Source organism: Rosa chinensis, chromosome 5, assembly GCF_002994745.2.
Source record: "Rosa chinensis cultivar Old Blush chromosome 5, RchiOBHm-V2, whole genome shotgun sequence".
In the NCBI taxonomy this organism is placed as follows: Eukaryota; Viridiplantae; Streptophyta; class Magnoliopsida; order Rosales; family Rosaceae; genus Rosa; species Rosa chinensis.
In genome coordinates, this window is record NC_037092.1 from 37,528,586 (window position 1) to 37,547,644 (window position 19,059).

General features: G+C 39.3%; 2 long non-coding RNA genes across 2 annotated transcripts; both read right to left on the reverse strand.

Moving 5' to 3' along the window:
• Window positions 1-1,377: 1,377 nt before the first annotated feature.
• On the reverse strand, window positions 1,378-2,537 carry LOC112167740. The gene is made up of 3 exons (XR_002923909.2): window positions 2,238-2,537; window positions 2,028-2,157; window positions 1,378-1,396 (listed from the first exon to the last, which is right to left on the reverse strand). It is a non-coding gene; the product is annotated as an uncharacterized LOC112167740 (long non-coding RNA).
• Window positions 2,538-5,937: 3,400 nt separating this feature from the next.
• On the reverse strand, window positions 5,938-7,740 carry LOC112166492. Its single transcript, XR_005799087.1, has 3 exons — window positions 7,278-7,740; window positions 6,632-6,703; window positions 5,938-6,305 (listed from the first exon to the last, which is right to left on the reverse strand). It is a non-coding gene; the product is annotated as an uncharacterized LOC112166492 (long non-coding RNA).
• Window positions 7,741-19,059: the final 11,319 nt, after the last annotated feature.

Genomic DNA, 19,059 nt, shown 5'->3' on the forward strand with positions numbered 1-19,059 from the left:
GCTAATGCTTCAGCCAACTTGTAGTACTCCACATTCACTTTTTTAGAAGTTGTGCACACTAAGTACTTACATATCCAAAAGGCAAGAAACGCAGCATGCTCTACATGAGTTACTTCCATTGTCTCCTGCTGGTTTTCCTCTTTCTCTTCTGGACTGCCAATACTATCAAGTGATTTATTTCCCAAGCCGCTGTTAAACACCTCAATCCATGTATTATAATTGGCAACGGCTGGTCTGCCCTTACTTCGATCTCTTAGGTCACCACCAAGATCAATGTTAAACTTTCCTTCTGCAAATACAATGTCCACCACTTGCCCATGTGGCGGCAGGCCTATAATGGCCGCTATATCAATCAAGGTCGGACTAAGTGCACCAAACTGAAGCTCCAGAGAGTTTGTTTGTGAACTCCAAAAACACATAGCGGCAGCCAGCAAGGAGCGGTCACAAGGAATAGTAATGGTGGACAGCTTGATGGCGTCATAGATCCCAAGTCGTTTCCATATTTCCCCAAATCGCTTCTCGACTCGTTCTACCCATGGAATCCAGTTGGCCGTTTCACCAGGCCATTTCCCTGGTTTTCTTCCCCATGCTCCCCATGCTTTTCCTTCACTGAAATAGCTAGAATCATCCACTTCATGCTGGCTCAAAATTTTTCCACATCAGCCGGTATATCACTCTGGAAACTTGGGCCAAGTTGACGTACCCCACCTTCATTCTGGACTCGTTGTGTTATTCTATTCATGAAGGCCGAGGCATTCTTTTCAGTGGCTTGACTTAGTGCTTCCGCCAATGCAAATGAGCGTTTGGTGATACTTTTTTGCTTGCCTTCATAATTATCTTCTCCGGTCCCTTTCGAAGCCATTGCTTGGACAACCAAGTCCTACATGATATAGAGCATAATTGGTTAGCACACCATGTTTCTCAGCGTAAACCAAGTTTCTAGTTATTCGGTGCTATTCACCGAAAACCACGAAACTTGGGGGGGCAAAAGCATATTACATGCATATGAGCCAAGACATTCTCGATATATATATATATATATATATATATATATATATATATATATATATATATATGGCCAATTGCACATGGGAAAGAAAATTTGTATGTGACTAATTGCATTAAAGCAAGTCTGGGCAAACTTAGATAATGCTATGTTCACAAATTGGCATTAATTATACTTCATAGGTTCATGATAATTATGAAGTTGTGTCTAACTACATTATTTGACTATGGGTCATTAAAAATGAAAGTCAAAAGTCATCTTTGATGAATAAAAAAAAAAAAGGGGAACTTGTCAACAATTGCTGCACATGATTGACACCCTAATATAATTGCACATGGTTGATTAACGGCCATGTTATACCTGTGGGTTTCTTGGGGCCTCATATAATTGCTGCACATATTATAATTGTAATTACAATTAATTGATACCCATTGCAGCCAAAAAAAAAAAAAAAAAAAAAGTTGATGGCTGCACAACACACGAAGTGGTATTTGTAGTGGATATGAGGCCACAATTATCAATTAATGCTATTCATTAATTAATGCTATTCATGATTGATGGCTGCAGGCCTTTGAAAAAGAAACGGGTCAGAAAACAAAATAAAAAAAAATGGTGTTTGGTTAATTGCATCAAGTTAAAAGCCTGGGAATTTGAAAGAACTGCAGTACACATTAATTGCATGGTACTCAAAAACTGCAGCATTGAAAGAACCACACGGCCACATCGGCCTGGCAACATGAACCACATCGGCCTGGGATTTTGAAAGAACTGCAGCATTCCAGTTTTCAAAAAAAAAAAAAAAAAAAATACAAACATCGGCCGATGAAGAGCAATTACAAGCAGAGGACAAGTTTTATGGGTAGCTCAAAGACGTCCCCATCGAGTGCTTAATTGCAGTCAGTTTAGTTCATGGCATATACTGTAGATTTCTGGGAAAATAAGAACACAAGTGCAGAATGCTATAATTGCACAACTAACTACCCCAAAATACGAAATTGCATTTCAAAAGCAAGAGCTATACCTGCAATTCAAGGTTACCCAGTCATTATACAGCTCCGTTAGAGTGGAATTTGTTCAAATTCGAGATACCCAGCCTTGATTTCAACTTTAGAACAATGGAATAGATGACTATAAGATGCCGAGTTCAAGATCTGCAGAAGAGATATTCATCAGATTTGGCAAATCTGAGTTTTCTGGTTCTCCATGTCAAGTAAAAAGTTCAAGATCGTACCTTTCGTGTAATGATGATAGCTGATTTCATCACCTACTCCTTCCATGCCTAGTTCACTTGTTGAAAATTTGATAGATTTGAAGATGGGTCTGTGGGAGCTTGAAGACCACCCACAGCAAAGCTTGGTTTGTGTTTTTTTGTCAAAGAGAGAAGGAAGAGTTAACATGTGGTCGTGAGGAGCTGAAATGATAAGAAGGGAAAGAATAATAAAAGGGAAAAGTGAAAATCACAAATGGGTCGACCCGTAGAAAAATGGGTGCACAGCCAACCCGAAAGAAGAGAAAGAAAGACGAAGGGAGTTGGCTGCCAAGTTTTCATTGCGTTGGCTGACTATTCTTTCATTTGGCTGCCACTTTCTTTTGAGTTGTCTACCAACTTTCATTTTCATTTGGCTGCCACTTTCTTTTGAGTTGTCTACCAACTTTCATTTTGAGTTGGCTGACTTGAATTTCCTCATGCATTTGGCCAACTTAAATATATTGTGTGTTGGCTGACCCTCTCTCTCTGTTGGCCAACTTAAATTTTTCATGTGTTGGCTTACCCTCCCTCATTTTGGCCAACTTGAAAATAGTCTCCCTTGATGGCTTACTCTCTTGTGTTGGCCAAACTTAGATTTTCTTGCTTATTGGCAAACTTGAAACTTTTTCATGTGTTGGCCAACATGAGCTACACCTTGGCTTTCTTGTAATGTCTTCACTTGAGTTGGCCAATTCTTGGCATTTTTTTCATCAGTTGGCTCCCACTAGCCACTCATTTAATGGCCAACTAGAGTTTTACTATCGGCTACTCAAATAGGATCTTTATGGAGTTCTTTATTGGCCTTTGCTAGCCATTTTGCTTACTCTGTTGTACTTAGCCAATTTGAGATTTTTTCATGTGTTGGCCAGCAAGAGCAACAAATTGGTTTTCTTGTGATATTTTTTTGTTTGTTGGCTAATACTTAGCATTTTTCACTTGTTGGCTTCCATGATTCACTCTCACTTGTTGGCCAACTCTAGTTCTATCAATCGGCTAAACTCGAGTAAATTAATTGTTGGCATTCGTTAGCCGATTTGCCTACTCGCTCTTCTGTTGGCCGATTTGAAAATTAATAGTCATTGACTTCCATGTATCTATTAAATTGTTGGCCACCAATATTCCCGTGTTATCCTACTTAACTTGGTTTGGCTTACTAGCGAGCAGCTCCCTTCCCTATTCAAATATCATTTTCTCAAGTTGTCTGCTTACTTACGTACTAGAGCATAGGTATAGCGGCCAACTTATCAGCTTGGATATCGGCCATTAAATTTGGTTCGCCAAATTAGCCGATTTTCTGAAATCTCATTCGGCCAATACATTTGGTTTGTTAAATTATTGAGAGAGAGCGTAACGCTTAAGTTGATGTCCTGAAACCTCATTTGATGAAGGAAGTATGTTCCAGCCGTCAGGGAGGTCATGAAGAATGTATATACCTACGTTTTCAGAAGTCGATTTGGGGGCCAAGTTGACTCAAATTTCTCAACCACTCGGCGAATGTCGCCGACGCTTAAGAAACTTGGGGGGCAATGTTTGTACCCACATTTGCATGGCCACTGGGTCATAACTAATGTGCATAGTCATTTCTGATTACAATAAGCCGCTCTACAAGTAATTTGGGCCGGTAGCTAGAAATGTTGGCCGATGAATAAGTGGACACTTCAGTTAGTCCAAGATGAGTCAGACGAAGCTAGGTTATTGGTTATCGGCCGGCTCGTAGTCATTGGTTTATTGTCTAAAAGCCCATTGGCCAATACTCTAATTGGTTTCCAATCCGAACTCAACTTAGAAGGTTAATGGCCGATTGTCAGAGAGGCCAATAAACGATAAAGATGAAATTTGATCAAGTAGTATTTCAGTCGACTTGAAATTCATGTCAGCCGATAAGGAGAATTCAATCCAAGATAGCCTACTTCAAGATTAATTGCAGCCGTTGATGACGTCCATCAAAGCCAATCCGGATAGAGTCCAGCGTCAAGTCAGCCGACGATAAGTATTGAAGTCGAATCAAGATAGAGTCACTGAGGCAAGAAGAGGCCGAATTCCACTCAACTTCAAAGAGTCAAGAGATCAGTTCAAGTCATAAAGCAGCCGATATAAATAGAAGCATCGACAGAAGACAAACACACACAACTCCAGAAACTCAAGCCATCAAGCTTTTCTTATTTCGTTTTACCTTTTGCTTAGGTAGAATTTCCGTCTGTTACTTTAGTTTATTTGCTCTGCTAGTTACAATCTTAGTTACTTTATCTTTCTTGTAGCCTAGTATCGATTTTGAATTGTTCTCTTTGTTTTCTTTCAAACAACAGTTAATAATTTGCAGCCATTCTAGTTTTCAGTTTCGTTGCTATTATCTTTTATTTGCTCCTTATTGTCTTTATGCTTTACTTGTTTAATCGTGTTATTCATAGTAGCTATTAATCTCATATTTACTTATACTCTCACAACCACACCTAACTCACCCGACCTTCAGCCATCAAGTCCTTAATCTAGAGGCATCGAACCGCAGCCGAGAATAAGTTCCTTCCTCGGCTAACGATTGCTTGATAAGTCAGATCTACATCCACTACACATACAGTTGCACACTTGGCCTTCTGGCCGTGTGCTGGCACGCTCCGCATCTATTCATCAAGAAGGACATATGTTCCTTGATCCCTCGGCTGTATAGGCCGAGGTGATTTTCAGAGGCAACAATATTGCTTTAAGTTTTTGAAAGGTTTTCTAAGATGAGGTCCTACCGTTTTAGAAAGGCTCATGAGATGTTGAGTAAAATAGAGTTAAACATATTATGGAAGAATACTGATGGATATTGCTAATTGCTTTTAAATATGCTTTACATTTGTATGTGTGTTTATCTGAAGATATGTAAATAGCTGTGTGTTTCTATTGTAATTGCAGTTATGGGAAAGATTGAGGGGCAAGGTGAGAAAGGTTTCAGGTTCGGGTGACATTGGTGGTGCAAAGGAGCCTCTTCTTCATGGAGTGCATAAAAATTCACAAAATTATTCTTTTCTTCTCGCAATACTCACATTTTTATTCTCAGCTCTTGAAGGACTAGTATATGGCTATGATATTGGTGCCACAGCTTGTGCTAGAATTTCCCTAGAGTCAGCCACAAGTATCATAGTATGACCTTGTCATCTCTGCAAATTGGTCTCATAACTAGTGGCTCATTATCTGGTGCCTTGATTGGCTCTTTGTTAGTCTTCAACGATGAGTTGATTTCGGCTGCTGTATTGTATTCTTTTGGAGCTCTAATAACGGCATTAGCACCTTACTTCCCAGTTTGATTGGGCTCCTTGTATTTGGTACAGACATTGGACTGGCAATGCATGCTGCTCCTATGTAAATGGCTGAGACAGCTCCAAGTCAAATACGAGGTCAACTATTATCTCTGGAGGAGTTCTTTATAGTGTTTGGGATGGTTGTTTTGTTATGCAGTTGGTATTTAGCGGACGTATTTGGTGGTTGGCGGTATATGTATGGACCTAGCATCCATTTGGCAGTAATTATGGGAATTCGAATGTGGTGGTTACCGGAATCACCTAGATGGATCCTTCTACCATACGGGGGCAAGGAAACAGGCATGATCTAGAAGAGACTGCAATATGTTGCTTGTGTTGGCTTAGGGGTAGAGCTATCAGTCATTCAGCTCCTGCATTAGTAGGGGAGATGCTTGAGGAGCTTTATTTTGTGGTGAACATTGGAACCACAATTTATTAAACCGCATGTTGATTGTCGCTAATCATACATTAGTATCGAACGTAACTCGTAAGTTTTGATAAAAAGTTGTTCAACTCTATCAAGCATAAACTTAACCCTGGACATAACTGACAATCAAATTAGTTCTACATCCCACTTAGTGCAGGGTTAAACAAACACAAGCTGCTGGAAGCCCTCATCATGACCAACAAGAAGCCAAAGAGCACCTCAAGAACAGGACTCTAGCAAAATTTCTACCAGTTTGGGAGGTTTGATCGTTGTTCCTCATGCCAAGTTTTTGGTTGCAGAATAGATACCATACCAGCATATCTGATTGGTGGTGGACACCTCCTGAAATATTGATTGCAAACAAGTTTACCACATCGATCCAATAAAATGCAACCTAAATATCTGTATGAATTGATTTTCAGAACATATAGAGATACACCAGCATAATGATCTGATCAAATACTTCTCGAGTATAAAATTATTCCTTGGCAAAAATGTAATATAGTTGAAAGGCCTGTGATATGCGACATCTCAGTAGTAAACCAAAGCCAAGTGGAGCTTCAACCCAGACTGCAAGTCAAATATACTTCAAGTAGTGCACAAAACAACAAAACATTCACAAATGATAAACTGCAAGAGCAACTTCAAAGACAAAAGCTGTGAATAACCTGCCAAAAATCCAAAATGTAGCAAGACTGTCACCAATGTCTCTTTTCAAATTTCAGGAAATTGACAGACATCTGCATAAAACATGCATTTGCTTCAGTGGTGGCTAAGTTATCAAGGATATTATAAATAAACTGTGAACATCAAAATCTATACTTTGTATATGACTTGTTTGCTGCTGGTGTGGTCTTTTACCCAGAGATATATGTCTACCCATATTAAAGGCACTGTAAGTTTCTTCTGTGATTCTGATTGCAGATATTGATAACAGTAAAGTGAGTCTATTCCAAATTCTATTATATATGTTGTACGGTATGTCATGCTGCACGAAAAAAAGATCAGAAATTGAAAGGAAGCAAAGTTAAACCCTTCCACCGGTTTTGAATAGACAAAGCAGAGAAGCGAACATAGACTCAATAGTTCTAAGAGCACAATTAGAAAGCCAGATCAAGATACAGAGAAAGTCCAATTCTCCAATAAAGATACAAACTTGTTCATCTATTCCTAATTCTCCAATAAGGATATAAACTTGTTCATCTATTCTCATCAGAAAACAAAACCCAACATTTTATCGAATCCAATCCACCCAAAATTTCAGGTTTTCAGGACAGAGGAAATGAAATCAAACCCACAAACAAAAACCCTTACCGAACTCGAGGTGATCACCGGGGGAGCGAAGCTGAAGGCGGCAATGGAGGTGGTAGACGGTGGGCGTGAGGTACCAAAGTTTGGGTTGATGAGATTCAAACTCCTTCAGACTCTCCCAAAGTCAGTGCAAAGGTTATGGTTGATGAACTTCAGATTGAGAGCGTTTTGATCCAGTTATGAAACATGTGCACTGCATGTGATTGCAATGAACATAAATTTACTGACCTCAATGGTTTTTTTGGTATTCCAAACATCAACAAAGCGTGAAACCCACGCACTGTTAATAGGCCTGTTGGAGAACCACCCGGGGTGGAGAGCAGGCGCTCTCATGAAAATTGAAGGGAAGGAGTGAATTATATACTTGTTTTGATTACCATGATGGTGATTTAATTACTGTTGCAGGTGTCAATTCAGTGGCTTTCAATGAGGAAAACGGAGATCAAATCGTGGTGATTGGAGATGGAGTTGATCCAGTTGGCTTGGACCTCTCTTTGAGGAAGAAGGCTACCTTGGTGAATGTGGAAGAACTAGTTACTAGTGGAACAAGCGGAAGATGAATAAGAAATTAATATAACAAATTACAAAAGGAAAGCGTTACTACAGTAAAATTGATCTTTTACGGCGTACATTTGACGTGCGCCGTAAAACACTATCATTTACGGCGCACATCTCATGTGTGCCGTCAGAATGTTTTCATTTGAGTCACTCACGGCGTGCATCTTATGTGTGCTGTCATGCTGTAAATGAGTTTTTTTACTAGTATTTTACGACTTACTTTTCAAGCATGCCGTAAATGAGTTATAAAGTTTTTTTTTTTTTTTTTATCAAAGTATATTAATTTTTCTTCTTCTTTTGTTTTGATTGAAAAAATAAAAACAAAAAAGAGGGATCTCATTTCAATCTTCCTTCTTCCAATATCTAATGTATTTCATCTCGGAGTCCATAGACTCCAACTCGCCGACTCAGTGGTGTTTCACCGTTCACTCCCTCACTGCCTCTCTCTTTTTCCGGCGACCTCTGTTCTCTCCAATGTAGAATCGCTGTAAATTTGTATGTAATTAGGATTTTATTTAATTAGGATATCCTGTAATTATGGAAAGTTTGTTTCCTATTAGAGTTAGACTACTCTTTTGTACTTATATATGTACCCTCATTGTGGGATGAATAGAATCATCGAATTAACCCTGAATTGAAGTATTCTTTTCTACTTGGTATCAGAGCAGGTTCAATCCTTTGAACTTGCGCTGCATCCTTTGAATCCTGAATCCCGAAGAACACCACAAACCGCTGCGTACCACCACCGTTGAAATCAAACCATCCTGAATTTCAAACCACAATCACCCTACCTTTTTTCGGAAAAAGAAAAAAAAAACAACTTTTTTTTTCCAAAACATTCATATCCATCTTGAAACCCTAGAAAATCCAATCCTGCGAAAATCCTAAATTCTTCAATGGTGCAATCAGAGAAATAGGCTATGTGGCATTCGGTAACTACCGAATTTTCTGTTATGGCTAAACGCAAACAGGGTCCTCCTCCAGGCTTCTCAGGACCCTCTCCACGCCGTCCTCTGGGTAAACCAAATCCATATGCAAACAAAAGGTGCATTATCTGTGGGGAATTAGGTCATAGCAAGGAGCGGTGCTATGAAGTGATTGGTTACCCTGATTGGTGAGACTTCACCAAGAAACCGCGAAAGAATCTAGGTAAGGCCGCTGTTGCTACTACAGAGGAAGTTTACCTAGACAATGCCTCTGCTAATTTAGTGCAGTCAGGTATGAAGGGTAAGGTTACTTTTAATAGTACATGGATAATTGATACAGATGCATCTGACCATGACCAATGACCCAAGTCTTGTGAAAAACCTTAGATGTTCCCCTCAAGACATTGTCTCTACTGCTAATGGTACTCCAACTCCGGTCACCGGAGAAGGTTCTATTGCTTTATCTGATACCCTAACCCTTGAATTTGTCTTAGTTGTTCCATTACTAGCTTATAATCTCATGTCTGTTGGTCAAATTATTTTAGCTCTTGCATGTATTGTGACCTTCTATCCGTCTTTCTGTGTGTTTCAAGACATTCTGACTTGACTGATTCTTGGTTATGGTGTTAGAAGGGGGAAATCATACTATCTAGATCTGACAGAGACTAGAAAGAAACAGAAGCATATTTTGGGACAAGCTGATCAGATCAACGGGGTAGAGAATGCGAAGGAAGCTGTATGGTTATGGCATCGCCGTTTAGGTCATCTATCATTTAGTTATCTTAAGAAGCTGCAACCTCATTTGTTTTCAGTTGTTAGTGATTTGGATTTCCATTGTGACATTTGTGAACTGGCCAAGAGTCACCATATTTCATATTCACCAAGTTTTAATAAAAGTCCTGTTTCTTTTATGAAGATTCACTCTGATGTCTGGGGTCCTGCGAAAATTCCTTCTCTTTCTGGAGCTCGGTATTTTGTAACGTTTATTGATGATTGCACTCGCATGACATGGGTGTCATTACTGAAGAATAAGAGTGATGTATTTGGAATGTTTACCGAATTTCACAAAATGATGGCAACTTAGTATCAACAATCCATCAGAGTGTTTCAGTCTGACAATGGTGGAGAGCTTGTGAATGGCCCTATGATTGAGTTTTGCCGGTCACATGGAATTCGTCATCAAACCTCTAATTCTTATACTCCTCAATAGAATGGTTTAGCAGAACGGAAGAACAGACAGTTGATGGAAGTTGTTCGTGCTTCCTTGTTTGGCATGAATGTACCTCGGTCCTATTAGGGAGAAGGAGTGAAATCAGCAGCATATCTTATTAACCGTACTCCTTCACGTGTGATTGAGTTTCAGGATCCTCATCAGAAGCTTCATACACTTTTTACCATCCCTTCTATGCCTAATTTGGATCCCCGGGTGTTTGGGTGCACAGCTTATGTTCATATTCCCAAGCCTCAACGCAGCAAGCTTGATGCCCGTGCCCGTAAGTGTATATTTGTTAGTTATGCTGACTTCCAGAAAGGTTATTGATGTTATGATCCTCTTATTGGCACTATACATGTCTCTCTTGATGTTGCTTTTAGTGAATCCGAGCCTTATTACTCAGGGGGAGTTTCTCAGTCTTCCCTTCAGGGGGAGCTTCTCAGTCTTCCCTTCAGGGGGGAGAGAGGTTGTGAAGAGAATCCTCGTTCTATTATTGATTTTGATGCCTTTGAAGACTTGGAAAATTTGGAGGAACAATTTGAAGGTAGAAATTCTGAAACAGAAAATGCAGTTGCCGAACAGAGCATTGTGAATTCCGAAACAGAAAATGCAACTGCCGAACAGAGCGTTGTGAATTCCGAGACAGAAAATGCAACTGCCCAACAAAGTGTTATGAGTTCCGAGACAGAAGAGATGACTTTTCTGGATAGTTTGAATCAAAATCAAGAAGTATATGAAGCTTACACACAAGATATTCCCCCTTCTGCATCACCAACTGAAGATCGCGGTCAGAATGATCCACCTCAGGTACCCCTAAACTTTAATGAGTCTTCTGGGTTAGAAAGTGTCGAACCTAGCAAATCACAAAGGGTTACCAAGGGAATTCCTAAGAAACAATATGAACCAGATATCAAAGCCAAAGCTAAATACCCTATAGCTAATTTTATGTCTAACCATAGGATTTCTAGGTCACATGCACTTGTTGTTGATCAATTATCTACTGTATCTATTCCTAGCAATGTGCAGGATGCATTGACCGATCCAAAATGGACAAAGGTAATGAATGAAGAATTGGAAGCTCTTCAAAAGAATGCAACATGGGAACTAGTACCTATGTCGGTTGGAAAGAAGACTGTAGGATGTCGTTGGGTATTTACTGTGAAGCTTAATGCAGATGGAACTATTAATAGCTATAAGGTGAGGTTGGTTGCCAAAGGATATACACAACGCTATTGCATTGATTATGAGGAGACTTTTACACATGTGGCAAAGATTAATACTGTCCGGATTCTAATCTCACTTGCAGCAAACAAAGATTGGCCCTTGCACCAGTTTGATGTGAAGAATGCGTTTCTTAATGGGAATTTGGAGGAAGAAGTGTACATGGATGTGCCCCCAGGTGTTAAGAATTACCCAAGTGACGTTGGCAAGGTGTGTAAATTGAAGAAGTCTTTGTATGGCCTGAAGCAGTCTCCAAGAGCTTGGTTTGGAAGATTTTCAAAGTCCATGAAAGCCTTTGGATACAGACAGGGCAATTCTGACCATACCTTGTTTATCAAACGCAAGAATGGTAAGATTACAGCTCTTATTGTGTATGTTGATGACATGATTGTTACAGGGGATGATCCTAAAGAGATGAATGAATTGCAAAAGTATATGTCAAAGGAGTTTGAAATGAAGGATCTGAGACAACCGAAGTATTTTCTGGGTATTGAAGTCGCAAGGTCTAAGAAGGGGATTTTGCTTTCACAAAGGAAGTATGTCCTTGATTTACTTGCTGAAACGGGATGCTGGACTGCAGACCAATGGAGACACCCATTGAGATGAATCACAGACTTGCTATTTATCCTGATCAAGTTCCAACTAATATAGGGAGGTATCAACGTCTTGTAGCTAGGAAGGTTGATTTATCTTTCACATACTAGACCTGATATTGCTTATGTTGTGAGTGTTGTTAGTAAATTTATGCATTGTCCTAGTGAAGAGCATATGGATGCAGTCTTTCGTATTTTGAGGTACTTGAAGATGGCGCTAGGTAAAGGGTTGTTGTTTAAAAAAAAAGAAGATGAATTGGAAGTTGTTGGGTACACAAATACAGATTGGGTTAGTGATAAAACTGACAGACGTTCTACATCTGGGTACTTCACTTTTGTTGGAGGGAAGCTTGTCACTTGGCGTAGCAAAAAGCAGAAAGTCGTTGCCAGATCAAGTGCAGAAGCTGAGTTCCGAGGTATGGCACATGGAGTTTGTGAAATGTTGTGTATTCGTAATGTCTTGAAAGACCTGGGTTACAAGCTTAAAAAGTCTATGGATTTGCATTGTGATAATACAGCTGCCATTGAGATTGCACATAATCCAGTTCAGCATAATAGAACAAAGCATGTGGAGGTTGACTGTCATTTTATTAAAGAAAATCTTGACAGAAAGGTTATTCGTTTTCCATTTGTAAACTCAAAGGAGCAATTAGCTGATGTTCTTACTAAAGGAGTGTCCATGAAGGTATTTGACAGCTCGGTTGACAAGTTGGACATGATAGACATCTATGCACCAACTTGAGAGGGAGTGTAGAATCACTGTAAATTTGTATGTAATTAGGGTTTTATTTAATTAGGATATCCTGTAATTATGGAAAGTTTGTTTCCTATTAGACTTAGACTACTCATTTGTACTTGTATATATACCCTCATTGTGAGATGAATAGAATCATCGAATTAACTCTGAATTGAAGTATTCTTTTCTACTTCCAAAACCTCTCTCCATCCGCGAAAGATCGGCGTCCGATTCAAGCATTTTCTTGCTCAAATGAGTATCGTCGGATCTTGTATCTCACTCGCAACGATTTGTGCATAGCTCGACCTCCATGGCCATCAGAGGCGTCGATTTCAAGTGGTAAGTACCTTTCTTCTTGCTCCGCCTAGGTTAACTGTGCTAGGTTTCTGATTTTGAAGTGTGTATCCTTTATTAAGGTTTCGATTTCAATCTCTGCGATTCTTTTTTCGTTTGAAATTATCTGTTTATGTGGTTTTCCTTAATAGGATTTCTAATAGAGTAATTGTTGCGATTAATTGGAAGCAGTACAATACTTGTACATAACTACATATCCGTTGCATATATAGATAGTTGGGGAGGGGGGGGGAGCCCTTGATAGTCCAAGAAGTTTCATAATATTGCCCTGGCTTTCTTTTTTTAATTTTTATTATTATTATTTTTTTATATCTGGGGTGGCAATCTGTGCAGCTAAGTCCCTTCAAATCGTTATGCTTGTAGGGTGGCAGCAAAGATATGCTCGTTTCTGTGGAAGAATAATGGTCCTGTCAATTCTTTCTTTGCTACTCTATCCATTTCTTTGGGCTTGGACGGTCATTGGGACTCTCTGGTTTAGAAGCTCAAAAGACTGTGTAAGTTGATATTCTTTGTTCTCTACAGATTAATAATATGCGAATAAGCTTAATAATGGTGCTGATGCATTTATTCGCTTGTAGTTGCCTGAAGATGGATAGAAATGGGTTTCTTTATTAGGTTGCTTTTTAGTTACTGTGCACTACTTTGCATTTCGTGCATGTCACTTGGGAAGATTAGTGGTGCCTTTTGTAGTTGTGCATTTTTCCAAAGGGATCCAATCTTCCTAAACAACATCAATTTCAAAGGGATCTTTTTATCTTTGCATCACAAACAAATCAAGTTTTTACTCAAGAGAAAGTGAGTTTTATTTATGGAGAAGGGTTTTGGTTTCAGAAAGACCTTTATGGAGACGAGGGCTAGCGTTTTATTGAAGAAGCTTCTTACAGTGTACTACTTGAATGGCGATGAAAATTGGGTGATGTTGTTTAATGCTTGTCTGAAGTGAATTACTAAAAGATGGGATCTTTGTTGTTTGGCATCTCTAGAAAATTTGATGGATTTGACATTTTGACTTGATGTGTTTCTGTGCTGTGTGTTTGCCTCCCTGTGTTGTTTAGTGGTTTCTCATTGATATAAAAAAAGAAGGCTCATTTAGTCATTTGTCTCTGCTAACTTAGAGTTCTCCTTAAAAAGTACCAATTTTTTCATCTCAAGCAAGATTCTTGAGGGATTGTATCGGTTAGCTTTTTTGTGGATTGAAATTTTGAGGATCCTGCATGGTTGAGTGACTTCATTGTACTTTTACTAGCTTGTGTAGCTTCTGTGAGTGGATATATTGGATAGGTTTATTTACCCTATTGATGTTTAGAGTACAAAGTATCAGTTTCTTTTGTTTGGTCGGAAAACACGTACAACATTTTGTCCACTGTAAATAGATTGATATGTTATAAAATCAAGTGAAACATGATGTTAAAACTGCATTCAGTATATTGGCCTGCCCTTAATTACCCATCGCATAAGCTATGAACATATACTCGAGACTCTTTTTCATCTGTGCCATGGTTGTGTGTATACCATCTGTGTTTCTTTGTATTGTCTTTGCAGTTTTACACTATTGCTAATTGATTTCAGAAAATGTTTCTTTCCTGCACTATTGTATACTCGTGTTGCATATTTTGTTGTATGTGCTTTTGAACACATAGTCATCTTGTTACTGTATCAAGTTCAACTCCAATCTGTTTCACTAGCAACAGCACTCCCCTAGTCCCCTTCTAGGTGCTTCTAGGGCGGCCGTGACCACTTACCCAATTTTAACCTAAAAATTGCCCACTTGCTCCACTAAGAGTTTTTTGACCCCATTTACCCAATTTAAACGCAAGTGACATTTTTACCCCCAATCAAATTATTAAACTACAAAATTCTCTCTCTCCTCCTATCAGACTCTATCTCAGACTCTCTCTCTCTCTCTCTCTCTCTCTCTCTCTCTCTCTCTCTCTCTCTCTCTCTCTCTCTCTCTCTCTCTCTCTCACACACACACACCTCCTCCTCCTCGTTAGAGCGTCGGAGCGCAAGAATCCGATCCAGGGTGGTGAAGACTTCGCTGCAGAAGTCGTCGCCCGGCGAGTCGATGACGGTGACGAAACCTTTCCGGCGGATTTTGGGCCAACTCGGATCTGTTTCTCGATCCGAATCTTGGCCGGGTCTTCCTTGGGGAACCCGACGGCGACGAAGACGTAAGGTGGTTGAGGTTGAGGTCGGCGGTGGTGCGGTGGAGGAAGAAGCCGCGGGAGACGAGCTCGTCGGCCCAAAGCTTCAAGATCTGCCGGTCCGATATCGAGTTTCTTCGTCCCCAGTCATTCTGATGTGGTGCCCAGAGCAATTTTTGGGTGCCCAGATCATTTTTTTTTATAGTGTGAACTCCGAGAATGGTGAAGGAAAAAAAAGTTCATGTGTACAATTGAACATATAAATTGATCAATTGTGTTTTTAGTGTATTCATTTTGGTTCACTTGAGGGCAATAATATGATTATTAGGAGGCAATAATATGTGTATTGGGGGGCAATAATATGATTACTGGGGGGCAATAATATGATCAATTGTGTCTGTAGTGTATTCATTTTGGTTTTGGGAGTTTATACAATTCACTGGACGGAAATAATATGATTATTGGAGGCAATAATATGATTATTAGGAGGCAATAATATGCATATTGGGGGGCAATAATATGATTACTAGGGGGCAATAATATGATCAATTGTGTCTGTAGTGTATTCATTTTGGTTTTGGGAGTTTATACAATTCACTGGACGGAAATAATATGATTATTGGAGGCAACAATATGATTTTTGGGAGGCAATAATATGAGTATTGGGGGGCAATAATAACATTACTGGGGGGCAATAAATTCAGACACCGAAATCTCGACACCAGTCCGGTAGCCGGATTCCGGTCACCGGAGTCGGCGGCCGGCCACTGGTCACCGAAGTCCGGCAAGGTGGAGGATGACTTCTCCCTCTAAGTGAGAAAGAAGGAGAGGGCAAAAAAGTCCCAAAAATAAATAAAAAGAATAAAAAAAGAATTAATTGGGTAAAGGGGAAATAATCCCTTAGAGTGTTTTGGGTAAATGGGGTTAAAAAACTGTTAGTGGAGCAAGTGGACAAATTTTAAGCTAAAATTGGGTAAATGAGCATTTCCCCGTGCTTCTAGCTTTTTCATAATGCTCTTCCTCACCTATTCCTTGTAAACGATGCAAGAGGTCTTAATGATGCTGAGTCATCAGGAGCTGGACCTTCCTCAAGCAAGGTTATTTTACCTTCAATGCAAATAGTATGTTACCATTTAAAACATTGCTGGCATTTATCTTACTTAGTTATTTTTTATTTTCCTATGTTGCTTCTGTAAAAAATGATCCAAGTGGTGGAAGAGTGAGGTTGAAACATCAGGACCTGTACCCTCCTCCTTAAGCAAGGTTTTTTCTTTCGTGCTCAAACCTTGAGGCTGTGAGCAGAACAGTACAGTGCAAGGATGATCTAGCTAGCATGTTCTATATGTGAAAACCAGTTTAAATTTAGGGCTGGCATGGGCCGAAATTGTGGTAATCCTGAAGCCCGTCCCGTAAGTAAAGTTTCGTACAGGCCGGGACGGTTTAGGAAATTTTGAGAATTGATCTCGACAGGCCTGAACCCGATCGGTATCGGGCCGGAACGGGGCCCAATCCGGGACAGTCCCGAAAAAAAAAAAAAGAAGAGGGTTTCCAGTTTCCTGAGTTCTCAGGATTAAATTTTTTTTTTCTAATTAAAAAAATTGATCGTTCTCTCAAGCAAGCATCTTCCCAGACCGAATTCTTGGCTCTAGCCATGAATTACAGCCAACTAAACAAAAATAAAGCAAGCAAAACTAGCAATCTAGCATCACCGATATAGAGAGGCATAAGCTATCGAAATCCAAATACAACTCAAGATCAAATTTTACAACCCAGTTCTCAACTTTTACAAACCTAGATCTCAAGAAAAGGAAAAGAATTAAATTACCGTGCATATACCATTTCTTTCACAGAACATGCACAAATTGACAAAACCCAGATCTTAAAAAAGATAATTAAAATCGATGGGGACAAATCTGGGAGGCCATCCTTGTGGGTGGTGCCATGATTGTTGTGCCACCATGGTCGACTGGATGTCTAGAGTGGGCCGAGGATGCCGAAGGTGCAGTGGTGTGGTGGTGATGTCTAGAGTGCAGAGACTATCTGAAAAAGAGAGGCTGAATAAAGGGTGAGGGAGAGAGCCAGAGAAGGGATGAACATGGAGGAGAGAGAGAGAGAGAGAGAGAGAGAGAGAGAGAGATAAGAAAGAAAAGAAAGTGGAAAATAAACTAATAAAGAGTGAGGCCGTGAGGGAGAGAGAGCCAGAGAAGGGATGAACATGGAGGAGAGAGAAAGAGGTGTAAGAAAGAAAAGAAAGTGGAATAAAGGATGAGGGAGAGAGAGCAGAAGGGATGAAAGTGGAGGGGAGATATATATATATATATATATATATATATAATAAAGAAAAGAAAGTGGAATAAAGTGTGAGGGAGAGAGACCCAGAAACAGAAAGGGGGTGAACGCGGAGGGGGAGGAGAGAGAGGTAAGAAAATAAATATATAAATATACACTTCAGGACGGGCCGAGCCTTTATGGGATTCCAACGAGTCGAATCGAAGCCCGTCCCATTTAAACCACTCCAAACAGTGAAATTTGAAGTTTCTAAACCGTTCCGTCCGGCCAATTTTCAGGACGGGTTCGGTTTTCAGGTTTCAGGTGCCCAGCCCTAAGTTTAATTATACTATGATTTTGTAATATGAAGTTATTTAATAGATATAATTTACTACATGAATGTTTTTGTTTATTATGCTTGAATAAAAAGGGTTTAAACTATTAATTGAAAGCATTGTCTATTAGAAGTGTGAATGAAGACATCTTTTACGACACGCAAAAGGGGTATTTTATGACACGCAAAATGATTTTTTACGGCATACAAAATCAAAGTTGTAAAACATCTTTCACGGCGCATAAAAGAGTGTTTTACGACGTACAAAAAATATTTTTTACAGCTCACATTTTATGTGCCACAAGAGAAATTTGTCTTTTATGACACCCTTTTTTGTGCCTTAAAGTTTTTCTTTATGGCGCACATTGTGTGTAGTAAAAAACCAGTTTTAATAGCCATGCTTGAAGTCCATGGCCTCCGACCCATTCTGATACGGTCCATACCCATCGAAGATCGAGACCCATATCTATTTTCTTGATCAAAAACTCAGATCGATCTTCTTGATCAGAAACCCAAATGAAGAGGAGCTATGAAGTATGAGAGAATTTCACTTTTCAAAACCCTAGATTGATTCAGATTTGTAAAATTACCAAATCAAATACCAAATTCTTGTACAATTACGAAGCAAAATCATCAACCAAAGCACGATTTGAAGTAGATTTGTAACTGTTCATTCTCAATTTCTTAGTTCCTTTTCTTTCGAAGTTTGGTTCGAAGTTCGAAGATTCAGTCTTTTGAATCATACAATAGTCGCAAGATTCTTAGTTCATCCTCAAGTTCCAGAAAAATTGTTCATCATCAAGATTCAATCTGTCTCAACCTCAACAATGGCGTTCTCATCAAATCAGGCATGTATAATTGTCGAATTAATTTTCGGTGACATGATTTTGTGGGCTGTGTTGCATATGCATTTGTGTTGGGGAGGAGTAAGAATGTTGTTGTTGGTGTTTTTGCAGAAGCACTCGAAGATAGAAAGAGGTGAGGGAGAGTAATGAGTAGAGATAAATAGAAGGAGGAGTGAGAGCTAGTAAAAGAAGAGATAAACAGAAAAAATAATATTAATAATAATAGTAAATAAATAAATAAAAAGTGATGGTATAATAGACATTTTGGTGCGGAAGGATTGCCACATCATCAATTTAACGGAGGTTTTGGATGGAGAGTAACGGAATGAACCTATTGGTTCAAAAATTGAGAGTACAAGGATTAAACATGTGAAATTAGAAGGAAAAAGACTGAAGTGTTTTTTTGGTAAAAATTCAGGGACTAAATAATATTTAGGGGCCTTGACCATTTACACAATTTGAGCTTAAAAATTGCCCATTTACTCCACTAAATTTTTTTTAATCTCATTTACCAAATTTAAACATCAATGACAGTTTTATCCTTTTAATTAACAACCTACACCTTTTAGACTCCTCTCTGACTCCTCTCTCTC